At 39.2% G+C, this 13,552-nt stretch overlaps 1 long non-coding RNA gene across 1 annotated transcript in view; it reads left to right on the top strand.

Moving 5' to 3' along the window:
- The window catches only part of LOC311604496, a 41,060-nt gene extending 32,832 nt beyond the window's left edge, over window positions 1-8,228 (top strand). Inside the window, exon 4 of the long non-coding RNA XR_014781520.1 lies at window positions 7,389-8,228. This is a non-coding gene — a long non-coding RNA (uncharacterized lncRNA). The remainder of the gene's footprint in view (window positions 1-7,388) is intronic.
- The last annotated feature ends 5,324 nt before the right edge of the window (window positions 8,229-13,552 follow it).

Raw genomic sequence — 13,552 nt, 5'->3', positions numbered from 1 at the left:
AGTGGAAGAGGATGTCTGTAGTCCTGATGCGATTTGATGTGCCTGTGTGAACTGGTAATGACGGGGGCTCTCTTTTTCTGAGGAGAAGGGGAGGGGCAAAGGGAAAGAGGGTGGGAAGGTGAGCCTGGGAGGGGAGGAGAAAGAGTGCTGCAATCAGGATGTAAAGTAAAAAATGATATTCTACTATACTCATAGATTAGTGTTTAGCCCAATTGTCATCAGAGAGGCTAATTCTGATAGCTGATGGGAGCATATGCAGAGACCCACAGCTTGAAGAACTCTGCAGAAGAGGGAGAAGAAGGATTGTAGGGGACAGAGAAGTGAAGGACACCAGAAGAACACTGCCCACAGAATCAACTAAGCAGAGCTCCTGGGGGACAACATGACCTGAAGCAGCAACTACAGAGCCTTCATGAGTTTTCTCTAGGTCCTCTGCATGCATGCTGTGGTTGTTTAGCTTGGAGTGTTTGTGGGACCCCTAACAGTGGCACTGGGAGAGTGTCTGACTCTTGGCCTGTTTCCAGGGAAGACTGAGGGTTCTCTTGCTTTTCCTTGCTTCTCCTTTCTGTCTTTCTTTCTATCCCATATCCATTTCTTTGACTCTCCACTGAACTGCAGGTCTCTACCAGGTTATGCATAGCTACTACATATGGATGAAACTCCAATACCCCATCACCACCATACTTGGCTGGTAACAGCAACCAAAGGATGGAACATCAACCCAACAAAGACAAGAACAGATATCTATACAGAGAAACTCCTCAAACATCATATTTTCAAATGCCTAAATCTCAATAGAAAAAAACACAAACATGAACAACCAGAAAAATATGTCTCCTCTAGAAGTCACAACACTGTTATAATAGGCCCTGGGAAAATCAGTTTAGCTGGAGCACAGGACAAAGACTTCAAAATAGTAATTATGAATATATTCATAAATCTTAGTGGTGATATGAATAAATGCCTTAATGGAGATCATGAAAACACAAAGTTAAATGAAATAGTGAAAACACTTCAAGATAGGGAGGAGAATTTAACAGATAAAGGATCACTAGAGAAATCTCAAATTGAAAAGTGGAAATAAAAACCACAGAGAAAAGCCTCACCAAATGGTGAGACATAGGAGAGAAACATGGGAGAGAAAAATCTTAGGTCTCAAGACAAGAGAAAATAAATGGACACACCAGGAAGGATAATGTTAAATTTAAAAATTCGAGGCATAAAGCATCTTGGGAATCTGAAACATTATCAAAAGACAAACCTATGCATATAGTCAAATATACCCAGACTGTACCCAGAAAACACACCAACCACAATTGACTGAGAAAGAAATACATTTGACCATAAAACCAAATGTAAACAATTTCTTCCCACCAATCCAGCTCAGCAGAAGGCACTAGAAGGGAAATTTCAGTCTGAAGAGGTTAACTACACCCAAGAGGACACAAAGAGTAAGTAATCCCAGAACAGTTAATTAAATTATGGAAAAATACAAATCACAACAGAAAAACAAGGAATTAATAAGCATTGCTCATTAATCAGACTTAATGAATAATAGTATCAATTTCCCAGTTAAAGAATACGGGCTAACAGATTACAAAATAGAATCTATCTTTCTGCTGCCTTCAAGAAACATGTCTCACCATCAAGGACAGATATCATTGTAGAATAAAAAGGTGGTAAAAGGTATTCTAAACAATGGAACCACGAAACAAGTAAGCTAAATATTTTAATATCTAATAAAATGCACTTCAGAAAAAGTAATCAGAAGAAATAGGGAAGGACACTACATATGCACTAAAGAAAAAATCCACCAAAAAATGATAGAATAAGAATTCTAGAATTCATGTATCAAACCAAGGTTTCTCAGATTGCCCATAACCACTATTGAAATAGAAGCAGGTCTAAATATCTCTAGACCTTCAAAGAAATAACACCTCAACAATGCTCAATTTATTCTACCTAATAAAAACTGAAAATACACTTCTGAATTATTTATATGAAGCCATTATTACCTGACACTAAAGCCACACAAAGACTCAAGGAAAAAAGGAGAAAATTATAGACCAGTATTTTTTATGCATATAGATAAAAAAGTAAAACACATAAAAAACATAAAACCCTTGCAATCAAATCTAAAAGCACATTGACTAGATTATCCACCATGTTCAAGTTGGCTTCATTCCAGAGTGCAGGGATGATTCAACACACACCAATCAATAAACATAATTGACAACATAAATAGAATGAAAGAGAAAAACCATATTACCCATTAGCTGCAGAAAAGGCTGTTGACAAAATCCAACAATTCTTCATGACAAAAGAATCCTAATTTGGGGAATGCTGGTGCATGTGTTTAATCCCCGCACTCAGAAGGCAGAGACAGGGGGATCTCTATGAGTTCAGGCCATCCTGGCCTCCAGAGAGAATTCCAGAGCAGCCAGGGCCACACAGAAAGAGTCTGTCTCAAAAAAATTTCCCACAGAAGCTAAGAATACAAAGGACATACTGCAACTTACAATAAAGACAATTTACAGCAAGCCCACAGCCAGCATTATGCTAAATGGAGAGAAACTAAAGTCAGGAACAAGACGAAGATGTCCATGCTCTTCATATCTATGCACAGCACCTGGGGTCTTATCTAGAGCAAAAGAACAGCTGAAGGAGATCAAGGGTTTATAAATCAGGAAGAAGTCAAGGTGACTATTTGTAGATGATATGGTTACCCTAAAGACTCCACAAAGGAAACCGTACAGCTGATGAACAATCTCAGCAAAGGAGGAGGATACAAAATAAACACACGAAAGTTGGCAGCCTTCCTATATATAATTGACAGGCTGAGAAAGAGTCATGGAAATTATATCTTTCACAATAGTCTCAAAAAAAAAAAAAAAAGATGTCTTGATACAACTCTAACCGTGAAGGTGAGATACTCTCAAAACAAAAACTTTAGGACATTGAAGAAAGAAATTGACAAAGATATCAGAAGATAGGTAGATTTCACAAGCATATGGGTCAGTAAGATTGATATGGTAAAAATGGCCAACCTACCAAAAACAATCTATAGATTTCTCTCCAATCTCCATTAAACTCTCAACATAATTATTTACAGAAATTGAAAAACATCCTTCAATTTCATATGGTAACACCAAAAATCCAGGATAGCTAAAACGATTTTGAATAATTAACTAACTGTTGGATATATCACCACCTGAGGTTTAAGTTGTACTACAGAGATGTAGCAATAAAAGCAGCGTGGTACCGGCATAAAAACAGACAACTGAGCAGTGGAATTGAATTGAAGATCCAGATATAATTCCACAAACCTATTGACACGTGATCTCTGTCTGTCTCTGTCTCTTCCTTCCTTCCCTTCTTTTTTTCCCTTTTTCCTAATTTTTAACACAAAGAAGCCAGAAGTACACATTAGAGAAAAGTCAATATCTTCAACAAACACTTCTGGTTAAACTGAATAGTTGCATGTAGAGGAATGGACAAAACTTCATAAAACTCAAGTCCAAATAGATCGAGAACCTCTGATAAATGAGAAAACAGCTAGTAGGCTTCAACTCACTGGAACAGGAAAGGGCTTTCTGAACAGGACACTGATAGCACAGGTATTAAGACTAACAAGTAATAAATGAGACCTCATGAGTGAAACTAAAAAGCTCCTGAAAAGCAAAGGACACCATCATTTGGGTAAAGAAGCAGTCTAAAGAATGAAAAAAAAAAACTTTAGAAATTATATGTCTTACAGAGTGAGTGGTTATTTTAATTATAATGGCTCTCATAGGTTCCTATACCTGAATGTTTGATTCCTGGTTGGTGGAGTGTATAGGAAGGATTAGGAGGTGTGGCCTTCTTCGAGGAGGTGTTTCCTTGTAGTAGTCTTTCTCTTTCTCTTTGCTTTTAATTTTTGAATCAGGAAGTAGGCTCTTAGCTACGGCTTTCTCTCCGTGCCTCCTGACTGCTGCCATGCTTCCTGCTCTGATGGCCCTGGCTTTCCCCTCTGAAACTAAGCAAGTCCCTAATTAAATAATTCCTTTTATATGTTGGCTTGGTTGTGGTGTCTCCTTACAGCAATAGAACAATAACTAGAGAGTTAGTATTTAGAATATATAAAAAATAAAAAGATAGGAACACCAAGAAACAACCCAATTAAAAATAGGGTAAAGAAGTAAAAAGAGTATTATCAAAAAATGAAACACAAATAGCTGAGAAAAATTGAAACATTCCTTCAACATTTGTGCTGTCTAGTTTTATGTCAACTTGACACAAGCTAGAGTCATCTGAAAATAGGAAACTTTGATTGATAAAATGCCTTAATAATATCTAACTGGATGGAATTTGTTAAACTATTGATTCATAGAGGAGCTCATAGCCCATTGTGTGTGTGTGTTGCTACCTCTGCCCTGGTGGTCCTAAGTTTTTAAAAGAAAGAATGCTGAGCAAGCTATGATGAAAAAAAAAAACAGAATGCAGTACTTCTCCAGTGGAAATAGAATGTAGTGTTATATAATATAAAAGAGAAAGTAAAATATTATGATTAAATAGAGAGGGGAATGGAAGGACAGGACAATGAAGAGACTATAGAGAGAGGCAAGTAACATTAAAGGTCTTTGGAAAAGCCATAGGGAAGCCTACTGTTTTATAAACTCTCTAAGATTATATATATATCTTATATATATCATATATATATATTTATATTTATATCTGAAAGTAATTTCAGTGGAGTCATCATGTAACTGGGAGAAATATTATACCTCAAACTAAAACCTCCAGTATTAGGAGAGGTTTGCATCTTTTGCGTTGTTGGCCTATTAGGTTTGCTAGACTCTCAAAACACCAAAGACTATTGCCAAGTCTATTGGTTATGCTCTAAAATCTTACAGTAAGGATTTATTGCTGGAGTGGTAACTAACTTTTGTTATCAAATGTGGAGAAATTGAGCTGGTACCATACTAGAAATTTCACTCCTACTGAGTAGTATTCATGATGCTGAAAGTTATGTTGCACATTTCTGGAGTGAAAAAAAAAGTAGCCATCAATATCACCCAACCCTGTGATATGCAGAAGTGACCTGACTGCAAGATATATTGGTACAATAATGGCACAAATACTATTACAGTAAACAACTAACTTTTTAAAAAACTTAAGGCCCAGTTCATGAAATGGAACTCATATCTAACACTGGTAAAGTGACCAAGTACCTGCGAATAGATTGTTCAGGTGCTGTAGGGGAAAACCCACTACTCTTATTCTTCTAAAGGAACATAGTAATAAGATAGCTCCTAATTGCATATTGCTATACACATAGATCAGAAAATTGCTCAACTCTCATTATAGAAGCTTCTTCCTGCAGTAGATGGTAACATAAAGAGCCACGCTGGACAATATGCAGAAAGTAAGAGACTTTAGAGCACTCAGCCCGAAATGGTATGTCACTTCCAAACCTCTCCCTACAAAGCTCAAGAATCTATACAGAAGTGGGAACAGAAAGATTATAAGATGCAGGGGTGGTACATGACTTCAAGGAAATAGCATCCTCCAGACATAACAGAACTAATTCACATAAGAACTCATAGAGACTGTGACAGCATGCACAAGACCTATAAATGTTCAAGCCAGACAAAAATCCCAGCACTGAGAATGGCATGTGAGTACAACTCTTAACCACAATGAAAAAAAATTATCTCAATTGATACTTTATGGGAAAGATAAATCACCTTTCTTCAACAGAATCTCACTGGGTATACACCTACATTCCAGGCCAGTCCCCATGCCTATAAAGCAATTGGTCGATACACAATGAATTTAAAAATTTAGTTATTTTGATGGAACTTTGGTATTGTTTTGATTTTATTGTTTTATTGTTTTTTTAAAGAGATAATTGATAGATAGCATGCTAGTGTGTGAGCTAGAGAAAGAGAGCATGAATTGGGTGGATTGGATGTGGAAGAAGTTGGGGAGGGAAGAATATCATCAAAATATATGAAGAAACATTTAAAAAATAAAAATAAACTGTGGTGTATGCCCAAGCTGGACTTCTGTGTATCCAAAAAACAAACAAACCCCAACAATAACCATGACAAAGACACCAAATAATAAACATTTATCATTGAGTCAAGATTCCGCTAAGGCAGTGGTTCTCAACCCGTGTCTTTTGGGAATTGAATGACCTCTTTACAGCGGTCACACATTTACATTAAGATTAATAACAGTAGAAAATTACAGTTATTTTATGATTGGGGTTACCACAATGTGCATGCGCAAAGAACTGTATTAATGGCTCTCAGCATTAGGAAGGTTGAGAACCACTGCGCTGTTCAGTAATCTTCAGAATATACATCTTAGATAAAAAAATTAAGATAGAGAAAAATGTGTGCTATGACATCAATGCTTTAAAGGGCGCCAAGGCTGGGACCGGTGTGTGGCATGTGTGTGCTATTAGGCTCTTTGAGCTGCATAATAATGTACCATAAGGTTGTAGAATGTACCTTAATACAACTTTCATCTCTAAGTTCTTCATACCAGAGGCACAGAATCATGTTCCCTTATCAGGGCCAAATGGAGGAATGTAACTAGTCTCTTCATGGTATTCGTTGGTTGCTGCCTGGCTTTGGTGCTTCTTGGATTGTATTCATAGCACACCGACTTCTGCCTCTCTATTCATATGATTGCCTTAACTGTGTATATGTGGCTTTAAGGCCTTCTCCTTTTACTTATAAAGTCACCAGTCACCATCCTGTATTACAGCTCAACTTGGTTATACCTGCAAATGAACTGTTTCCGTCATATTTTTTTAGGAACATTACTCAACCCTTAACAGAGGCTACAAAAACATTAATATTTAACAGAGGACTTATGTTACTCAGAGTAAATATTATTTTAAAATTGAAACCATGTAAATATTTATATAATCATCAGACAAAATTAAACATAAAGTTCTCTAAAGTAAAATTAAAATGAAGTCAAGCATAGAGTATTGAGTATGTGGCATACTATGAAGACACCATTTTATTTTATTTTTGAACTTCATTTTATTTTTTCCATTAGCATACGAAGTGACAGGTTTCCTTATGGCATTTTAATAATACATAAAACTATTTTTCATGACTTTAAAATAGGCTTCTTTAGCCATATTTTTCTAGTAAGATATATTTTAAAGAAAACAGAATGGAAACTGTTTTCTGTAATTATGTAGTAGGTGGTAGTGTTAGCATAATTATTGTAAGACTGTTTAATGTGTACTTTTGAGATTATGCAAGTGAGTTTGTACAAAGATGTTGCCATCATGAGACTAGGTCACACTAGGTCACAAAGCGTAGAGACCTTAGTATGAAACAGAAATAGAACTCTGAGTTCATGATGTATCTTTAACTTTTAAGGTATCAAGGCAATGACTGGCTGTGTTCATTTAAAAAGTCAAGGAAACCATTGCTAATACAGAAGCAATCAACCAAAGCTGATGTTCAAGACATCCTCTACAGGACCATTTTCTTCCTGGAGAAGCAGGGTTGCTCAGAGAGGTGAGGATCTTCAGCAGGTGTGCTGCTCCATCCCTCTATACTGCAGAGCTTGGAGCTATCAAAGGCTACCAAAGAGGCAGCCACGGCATAGACCTTATGAGATTACCACCATTAACTTTCCCAGGTATCAAAATGCTCAGTGCTTCAAGTTGTGGTAAATTCAGTCATTTGAAAAGAAGTTGTGACCAAACCGCTAAAAGCCTCAGAGCTCAAAATGACTGGTTTGTTAAATCTGAGAAGTATGGTACGTTCCACTGGAGGAGCCAGAACCATCCTGGCAATACTGGGTTCTTGGCAAGAATGTTTAAGTTTCCTGGAGTTTGTAGATGATGTGATAAAAGGGGTCACCTGATTAGTGAATGTATGTCCAAGAGAGACATATGAGGCAACTTTTTGCCATTAGGAAGCAACTTTGGAGTCCTTGCTCAAGGCTTAACAGCAAAAAGCATGAGCCATTCCAGACAGGAGCAGCCCAGAGTTATCAAGTTTTAAAAAACCACAGCAAGTCTCATTCATATGAAAAGAAAAGACATTTTTTTTAAACAGAAGTGTGAATGTTGTGGAAGTTTTGATTTATATGTAAACACTTTTTTGTTTTAATCCCAGGTGTGGGATATGGGGGCTGCTCCAGTTTGTCCACAGCTAACGACCACCTCTTGAGAGGGCGTGTGATGTTTGTCAGCTGTGAAGAGCCTTGTGCAAGGGGGATAAAAGCCAGACTGGAAAGGAGACTGGGGGCTCTGAGAAAGAGGAAGGCTGCTGGTGTTTTCTTCCCCCTGCTGCACCCTGCTGTTGATGCAGTTGGACTAGGAAAAGTTGGAGATCTCCTGAAATGAGGGGTGGACTTGCCCCAAGGAACCCAATGACCCTAAACAGCAGGAAGTAGCTAAGGAAAACTATGCCCCGTCTTCCCACTAACCTTCTTTTTCTTCTAGCTGGTGCTGGAGTGTTGGAAGGGATTGGGATGAAGAAGGGAGAAAGAGATTTAGGTAATAAAAATACATTTTAAAACTACGTCAACACTTTGGGATACCACAAAGATAGTTCTAAGATGAAACTTTACAGCTATTAGGGCTCAAATTAAAAAAATCAGATTTTGGGAATGGGGCAAGGCCTCAGTGCTTAAATATACTTAATGCTCTCATAGAGGACCTGGCTTTGATTCCCAGCACTCACATGTTCTCTCATAATTGTCCATAACTCCATGTTCAGGGTATCTGTTGCCAGCTTTGGACACCTACACATACCACTTATCCATCTGGTACATGTATTTATATGTAGGCAAAATACTCATACACATAAAGTAAAAATAAATAAGTCTTTAAAAAATCAGATCTTATGTACAAAATCATGTACGTATTTATAATGACATGAGAGTAGAAGTAAAATTACCTAAGGTAATTTTGGGAGTGGGAGTGGGATGAGTGGGCTGTGGAGAGAAAGAGGAAGGTGGAAGCTGTCAGGGGTCTGCTCATCAAACAGTATGTACTTGTATGAAGATACCCTTATTTAACATGTGCCATGCCAGCTTTAACCCATCACAATCTCGTCCCTTCTGGATTCTTACTTTGCCTTGAGTTGTTTAGAAGCAGCTTATGTGCTGATGTGTGAAGTCTTTCAAAGTATCATCATGAATTGCTACTCAAATATTTTTCTTCTCACATCTAACACAGTTTTCTAACAGCTTATTTAAAAATGATGATTTGTAGCTGGTCATGGTGACGGTTGCCTGTAACCCCAGTACTCACGGAAGGCAGAGGCAGGCAAATCCCTGTGAGTTTGACACCAGCCTGGTCTATAAAGTGAGTCCAAGACAGCCAAGGCTACACAGAGAAAAACCTGTCTAGAAAAATCAAAACAAAAAAGAAAAGAAAACAAAAACCCAAAACCAACCAATCCCCCAAAACCCTCAATTTGTAAAGGAAGCAGGTTTTAAGATCATTCTTTTAAAAATTTTTAAATTCTTTTCTCTGCATTGAACTAGAAATGATCATAATGAGTGAGTTAACCCAGAAGCAGGAAGACTCAAATGGTATATACTCACTTATATCAGCATAGCCCAAGGGGCATGTCCCACGAAAGCCTTCACTAACCAGGAAACTGAAACAGAGGGGAGGACATCCTACTGGGACTCTAGATGAGAGAAGCATGGGAGAATGTCAAAGTAGAAGGATCCAGAGGGTCCTAGAAACCTACAAGTAGAACATTATGATAGGCAGATTTGGGCCCAGGAGTCCCGCTCAAACTAAGGTACCAGCCGAGGACAATACAGGCCGTAAACTTCAAATCCCTACCCAGATCTAGCCAATGGTCAGAACATTCTCCACAGTTAAGTGGAGAGCGGGATATGACTTTTTCATGTACTCTGGTGCCTCATATTTGACCATGACCCCTAGATGGGGAGACCTGGTGGCACTCAGAGGAAGGCTAACAAGAAGAGACTTGATACCCTATGAGCATATACAGGGGGAGGTAATCCCCCTCAGTCACAGACATAGGGGAGGGGAATAAGGGGAAAATGGGAAAGAGGGAGAAATGGGAGGATACAAGGGATGAGATAACCATTGAGATGTAATATGAATAAATTAATAAAAAAATTAAAAAAAAAGAAGTGTCTCCGCCTCTGAAAAAAATTCTTTTCTCATACAATGAATCCTGACTACTGCTTCCCTCCTTCTCATTTCTTCCAACCCCCCCATCACCCCTCTCCCCTGGACTCCCTGAGTTTCCTGCCTCCCCCCAGAAAAGAAAAACCTTCCCAGGCATATTGATTGAACACTGTGACACAATACCATATAATAAGACCAGACATAAGCTCTGACATCAAGGTTGTGTGAGGGAACCCAGTAGGAAGAAAAGGGTACCAAGAGCTGACAAAATAGAGACCCCCACTCCCACTGTCAGGAGTCCCCCAAACACCAAGAAAACAATCATAACACATATGCAGAGGACCAAGTGCAGACCCATATTGGCTCTGTGATTGCCACATCAGTTTCTGTAAGCCCCCGTGATTACCTTGACCCCTCTGGCTCCCACAATTCCTCCTATCCCTCTTCTGCAGTGTGTCCAGAGCTCTGAAGGGAGGGAAAGATCTGATGGGGACTTCCAACCTGGGCTCTCTCTCTCTCTCTCTCTCTCTCTCTCTCTCTCTCTCTCTCTCTCTCTCTCTGTCTCTGTCTCTGTCTCTGTCTCTCTCTCTGTCTCTCTCTCTGTCTCTCTCTCTGTCTCTGTCTCTGTCTCTCTCTCTCTCTCTCTCTCTCTCTCTCTCTCTCTCTCTCTCCTGGTGATTGGCTGTGGTCTCTGTATCTGTTGTCATCAACTGCTGGAGGCCATCTCTCTGATGACAAATGACTGGACAAGAAATGGAAGATTATTCTTTTAATGGCATCAGAAAGCTGGAGTTATTAAGAGCTGGACTCTGAAACTCAGCATTGTTGAAGGCAGAGTCCTCAGCTAAGCTGGTGTAGTAGAAACTGCCACAGACCCTGCTCATTCTGAGTGATCTGACTCCACGATAAAAGTGCTGGGGGAGGGTCTTGAGGCATGGCTCAGATGGCATGGTAGGTGTAGACACTTGCCACTGATGGGAGGGACAATAAGATGGTAAAGTGAAATAGAAATGAGTTCTGCCAAAGGAGCCATGGGATTGAAGAACAGTCATGACAGAAAAGGAGAAGAGACATTTTATGACTTCAATCAGAAACTGTCCTCTGAAGGTCTGGTTGCTAGCTGATGGACCTCTGAGACGTGATTAGATCTTGAGAGCCTTAACCCTCATGCTTAACCCATCAAAACTCCATGGCCGAATGTAGTCCCACAGAGAGACACCACATTGGAGGAAGTGGTCACTGGGGAAGTGACTTTGAAAGCAAATCTTATCTTTGAGTCCTTCCTCTTTGATTTCACTCAACTTCTTGGTTTCTGGCCACGAGCCCATCTTGCTCTATCATGTGTTCCCTGTAGTGATTTCCAATGCAGCACACATAGGCTGAGGAATGATGGAGCCTGTGATGCTGAGAGGAAGAGCAGATGCCTCTTTTCAATCATTCCTGGCGGATATTTCATCACCATCACGGTAACAAAAACTAGGTAAAAGCATTACCAAATGTACAGTATCCAAAACAAATTAGGTCATACAAAAATGAACCAATATATACCATACATCACTATAACCTTTATTTTGACATTTGATATTGACCGACTCTCGTGTGTGAAAAGGTAATGAGGTCAAAGAAGTGGTTTTCTTTTTCTCCCTTTTGTAAAATCCAGTGCCTTCATCCTCTCAAGATGAGCCACCCCCAAAGAGATGATGCCGCCATAGCTAACGAGTAGGGCTTGGTTGTTAGAGTGGTCCACAGGCAAGCCGCATCAGCATCAACTGGACATGTAAGAAACGGAGACTTGCTGGGAGCATCTAAGCCAGTAACAGTGAATTTGTAGTTTACCAAGCCCAGCTTGTTAAGAACCAATGCAGCACCTTCATCTGCATTGAAACTTCATCTTCAATTTCTGAAGTTTTATGACCTTTGCATACATAACTATAATGTGTTCTTTTTATAGTTCTATAATCAAATGAGTAATTATGGTTCTGGAAGTAATCTCAGATGTCTTTTCTCCTCTGAACCCCCCTATTATACACTGCATACCCACATGAACACGGGTGCTACTGGATTCTCAGAAGTGCTGACACAATTTCTCCTCAGGAAACTGATTTTAAAACACTTTTTTGTTTTTTTCACTTAAAAACGTATTTTTGAAAAAAAAAAGTCTGATCCGTGAATAGTGGAAGTGTTTACGTGTTCAAGGTGGGTCATTATAGCTCCTCAATGTGTCATGAGCATAGAGCTTGGGTTTTTTTTTTTGGAATGGTGTCATGTGAAGGGGAAAAAATCCTTAATTATATCTGACTTTATTTTTTTTACAGTGTAAATAGACTTTTGCAGAATTCATAATTACTTATAAATGCTAATGCTGACTGTATTTTAAGATCTAAAAATTCCTGTCATTGGAGTTGTGTCTTGAAAATATGTTTATCTATCTTAGTGAAAATGCTTTCTAGAATCCTGGAAAAGCATTTAAATTTTTTTTGAGGCACTTAAGCTCAACAGCTAATGGAAGATCATGTATTTAAATAATTTACACTTCCATCTGGTTGAAAGAACACCAGGTGGAAGTCGCTGGTCGGGATGAGTCTGTTACGTGGAAGGAAATGTTTGCTCAAAATAAATGAAAGGCAAACATTTACATGCGTTCTGTCTTTTCTGTCTGCGTGGGTAGACTCCTGTTTTCTATTCTAATGTTCCTAGGCCTGGCTTCCATCTTAAATATTCACTTTGTGCTGTTGAGGGTCCAGAGTGCGATTAGCAGAATGACGGCCACTGTTTTATTTTCTTCTTCACAACCTTTTGATCACAAGCAATTATTGTCTCTCTTTCTCATCCTTTCCTCATGCCAATGCCAAAATCAAAAGGGGCTGCCCACTTTCTGCAGGGGAGAGGAAGCTGAGCTTCCTGCATGAAGTTTTCCTTGTTGCTGGGCCAGCTGGCAAATGTTACGTTTCCCACCGAGTGTCACAGTGTGCTGTCAAAGGCTGGTTTTTTACTTTATTTTATTTTTTTGGTGTGAGCTGACTTCTGATAGGCACTTTCTGCATCTTACCTGTCAACTCGGCAGTGGACTTCCTCGTTTACAGCATGTGGCTTGCAAGCACAGGCCGAGTGCGCCAAGCCAAGAAGAGTCCTATGGAGCACTCCATTTACCAGCCCTTTTCTGCTCCTTGTGTTGGCCAGACATAGCCTCCTGTGCTTGGACTCATTTAGTATGTGAATGTCTGTGTACCACTGGGGGCACATAGGAGACTCAGCATCATGCACAGTGTTAACCCTAAAAGGGCGAAAAGCCAGGCCTGAGTCCTGGTGTTATTGAGGAGAATTGCTAGTTATGGAAGGGATTTTTTTTTTTCTCCCAGGGTTAAGCACCAACTCTCACCAGCTTACGTGGGATTGCATTCAGTAGTCAGCAGT

Source organism: Acomys minous (assembly GCF_964271855.1).
Source record: "Acomys minous genome assembly, chromosome: 9".
Classification (NCBI taxonomy): domain Eukaryota; kingdom Metazoa; phylum Chordata; class Mammalia; order Rodentia; family Muridae; genus Acomys; species Acomys minous.
The sequence above is the reverse complement of the archived record's forward strand: the minus strand, read 5'-3'. Positions and strand labels throughout refer to the sequence as shown.